This window comes from Agrilus planipennis, unplaced genomic scaffold, assembly GCF_000699045.2.
Source record: "Agrilus planipennis isolate EAB-ADULT unplaced genomic scaffold, Apla_2.0 scaffold7, whole genome shotgun sequence".
Lineage (NCBI taxonomy): Eukaryota > Metazoa > Arthropoda > Insecta > Coleoptera > Buprestidae > Agrilus > Agrilus planipennis.
The window spans coordinates 1,725,141-1,729,501 of record NW_020439340.1 but is presented as its reverse complement, the minus strand read 5'-3'; the positions used below and the strand labels follow the sequence as shown (position 1 = coordinate 1,729,501).

The following is a 4,361-nucleotide window of genomic DNA, read 5'->3' as shown; positions in this document are numbered from 1 at the left end:
ACTTCCATAGAGTCCTCTGTTCTCCTATTCTTTCCAATACCTCTTCATTTCTAACCTTTTCTACCCACGTTATCCTCATCATCCGCCTATAACACCACATTTCGAATGGTTCTAACCTTTTCTTTTCCACCGCGCCCACTGTCCATGTTTCGCACTCGTACAACGTCGCGCTCCAGACATACGCCTTTAACAACCTTTTTCGAATTTCTAAATTAACCGTTCGCGAGCATAGAAGTGACTTCTTTTTATTAAAGGCGACCCTGCGCTATCCTCTGCTTTATATCCCTACTACTCCTTCTATCCTGACTTATCTGACTTCCTGAATTTAAATAATTTATTAGACGGAACGCCATATAGTAGCGCATTGGAAACAATGTAATTTCAAAAATTCTGGCAATTCAACAAACACCTTATGACAAATGCTTTTCGACGGTTTCTTCCACTCCACAGTTTTCGTATTTACATACATTTTAACTGGGAGAAAAAATAAGACTAAGCATCTCTCATTTGAATGATGAAATGTTTGTGTAGCCCACCACAGTTTCTCAAAAATACATTCAGGAAACTTCTTTAACTTTACCGGATTACGTTTAAGTTCTTTCAATGCAAATCATCTTTATTTAGAAGCAAAAAGTATTCTACACAATTTACATAAATAGAGGAAAGTTCCCCAGTTTTTTTAGTTCAATATTTTTTGTATGTCAAGAACAGTTTTTTCGCCATAGATACAAAAACTTTGTTAGTAATTTTTGTTTCAAACACTTACATTTATTCTGTAATTATTCTACTAAATCTTTTCCAAATTACAATTATCTGTTATGCTACTAATACCTTTCATCACAAAAACTCGAATCTAATCATAATTTTTTAGTGTTTACGAGTGAAAAATAGTAGCAATATGGGTCCCAAGGTCCGCCATTATGTTTGCCCTTTTCAATAAAAAAAGATGAAACAATTTTTTAGCGTTCCCATCCGACATTAATATCTGCCACCAGCAGGACTTAAAATCGAATCGTTTAAGCCATAATTTATTTTTTACGTAACGTTGGTATTGGATGGAAATATTTCGCGAATTTTATTAATAAGGTATTGTTCCTGATGGCCTTCAGCCGAGGACGTAAAAACGAATCTTTGGAAAGGGACTATAAACGATCATTTTAACCCTGAACAAAGGACACGTATAAATTAAGGGCCAGATTGTGGCGCCTTCTTGATAGCCAATGTATCTATTCCATGCATTTAGAAGGTTACCATCTACATAATATACTTATCCCAAAACAACGACAATCCAACAAAATAACAAAACAATTGTATATATAATAAACTACTGAAGTACCTACTAAAAACGAAAAATTTTTATTTTCTTCTATAAATAGAATAAAATACATCTCAACCAACTTCAGAAACTGGGTTAACAACTTACCCCAACAATTTGAGGATTATTATTGAATACTCGTTTGTTTTGAAAACAATGCCATGCTCATAATCGAATTTATATTACGTATGTTACAAAATAGAAAGTCAAAGAAATAAAAGAATATTAAGCTTACAGCACTTAGCGCATATTACTATTCATTTAAATACTGTTAAAAATTGTTTTCATCGATACCTTTCCTTTGTGTTAATTTAATTTAAATTTGGGTCACCAATTTTCTCCTAATACAGCGCAATCAAACGCGTAAAAAAACTAACTGAAAAATTGTTTTAAAATGTCGTTATTTTGGTGTTACAACATACGTAATCTACATGTTTTCAATAGAAATCGTGGACAACTTGTAGCATTTCAAGTGAACGAATTTATTCTCAAACTGACGGTTCTGGCACTCGCACAAATCTGATTAAACCGAGCGAAATTTTCTACATAAATCAATTAAGATTCGCAGAAGCACTTATCTGCTTTGTAAATCAAATTTATATTCAATTTAAAGATTTAAGGGTTAGGTAGGTTACTTCGTTAGAATTCAAATGAGGCGGAACACGCACAAAAACTTTAGATGTCAAAAGAATAAGTAATTAAACAGGAAAAGGTTTGCAATTATGATAATATTTATAAATTTATTAAACGCCGAAGGTTAAAGAAAGAATAAAATAATTCGAAGTGGTCTGTATTCTGTCGAAACTGCCAAACGCGGATCGCGATTTCGATCTTTTTGGATCTCATCAGCGCGTCGCAGGCAGCTCCGACAGAACACAGACCAACTTTTACCTGCTGTCTTAAAGTTGTTAAAGAAAGATTTTTATAATTGTTGATCTAACACAGGTTCTTATTTTTTCAAAGGAACGTTAGAATTAAATTATAATTCAGAGTAGAAAAAAGATAATTTGCAATTGTTCTTTCCACAAACTCCCCATAGTCACAGTTTTATATGTATTCTATACTTATCTAGGTAGTTTAAGAAAACTACTGAACAAAATAAGTTTTCTTCATATATTGTAGCTAGAGAATACGATATTTGTGTTGTAACTTTGTTCCGATAAGTACTTAAAGGAAATGTCGATTAGTCCCGCTGGATTTGATAAGTTCAAAGTGTCAAATCTGCTAAGTGTGTCAGGTATTTGTTCTGAAAAGATTGATTACACATGTCGTAAATGAAACTGTAATAGGAAAGCATTCTCGATTGTATTTCCAACAATGTATTACATTGATAGGAAATCTAGCAGAAATAGATGACAAATAAAAACAAAAAAACTAAACTCATCTTCAAAACAATATTTTAAATTTCTTTGATACGTATAAATATAGGGTGTTTCTGAAATAGGCAACATACTTGGGAGGTTGTTAACTAGACGCATTATTCTAAGAAAACCAAACTTAGCAATCTTATGCCGGCCCTGGGCAATCTATAGAAAGATTTCGATAAAAACAGTGGAACCACCAACAAAGTAATATCAGTTAAGTAAAACTAAGTTTGCTGTAGGGGTGAGCGATTAATAAATTTAACAATCGTTTGTCGATTATAGGAAAATAATCGACAATAGATATAATAAATTAAAATAATCGATTAATAATCTTTTAACCGATTATTCAGATGATTTACGTAGTTCTCTTTATCGAAATTTGCCCAAAAGCAGGCTGGAATTGTTGTCCAAACGTATTCCTCTCTGAAAAATTATTAATCAGCTTAAAATATCACTGTGCAGTAGGTAGATGTGCCCTTTGACCATGTTGCTGGGATTATCATCGCGTCAGAGGCATTTGATTGAATTTGTCGAGGTTCATTTGAAATTTTGAACATCTGCCGATAATTAAAAAAAAATTAAAAAGAGAAAAACCGAACGAACTGTTGATGTTTATTCAATAAAATTTTAATATTGTTGCAGATAAATGGAGTCAAAGTGGTGCTCAGGATTCGACGAAATATTGATCGACGGCCAGGACGTCCAGATAGAAACGTACCTGATAAAAAGCTTGGAAAACATTTGAATTTTAAATTATGATCCGTATCAAATAAATCCGGCATATTCTTCACGCCGAGCCCTCGGAACTAAGCCGCTTTATACAATAACCCCTCGTGCCGGGAAAACTTTCGACTTGAACATATATACACACGCTCTCCGTCATCCCTTCCTCCCTGATTAATTTCTACTTTTCCTTCGGTTTTTCGCGAGCCACTCAAGAGGCTGAGGATTTGCCCGGCTAAACCGCTAAATAAATGAGAAACGCACGCAGACATCAGTTTATATCTTCTAGATGAATTCCTCGATGGTCGAATAGGTATTCGCATGGCTCCAAACATAAGCGACCCATACGATGGCAACGTGACTACATGGAATGTTACAATAGAGGAAGAACCCCAATTTACCACCTTGCAAACGATCGTCATCACTGTTATACTTGTAATCGTCATATTAGGAACCACTATTGGCAATATACTGGTCTGCGTGGCGGTAAGTCAAATCACCTGTTTCAAAATACTTATATTTTTCCGTTGATTTTTATCGTGAAAAAACACCTTTGTATGTATATCTACATAATTTAACCAGCTGATGTTAAAATTTCAGCTTTTAGAATGTTTACGATGCATTTCTTCATTAGCTGTACAGAAATTCTATTTGCTTCCCAAAGTTAAAGGTGCAATTATGAATCAAATTTAAAAACAAACTGAACTGTTACTTTTAGTCCAAGATCACCGAGCTGTCAGATATTACTTATTTTCTGGATAACAAAATGGGTGGGACAGTAGAGTAGTTTTAATCGCGTATGAGGGATGTTTAGGAGCAAAACAATTACAGGCAAATGTTACTCCATTCTTCTTGACCAGCTGGATGCTAAAATTCGTAAAAAAAGTCTGGTTTGAAGAAGAAGAAAATCACCATTCACCAGGACAACTCACCTGCTCACAAAAGTATGTTGGCGATGG

The 4,361-nt window shown here is 34.1% G+C and overlaps 1 long non-coding RNA gene across 1 annotated transcript in view; it reads left to right on the top strand.

The window, feature by feature from the left end:
* Positions 1 to 3,720, top strand: part of LOC112905698 — a 63,297-nt gene extending 59,577 nt beyond the window's left edge. Inside the window, exon 3 of the long non-coding RNA XR_003231947.1 lies at positions 3,322 to 3,720. This is a non-coding gene — a long non-coding RNA (uncharacterized LOC112905698). The remainder of the gene's footprint in view (positions 1 to 3,321) is intronic.
* The last annotated feature ends 641 nt before the right edge of the window (positions 3,721 to 4,361 follow it).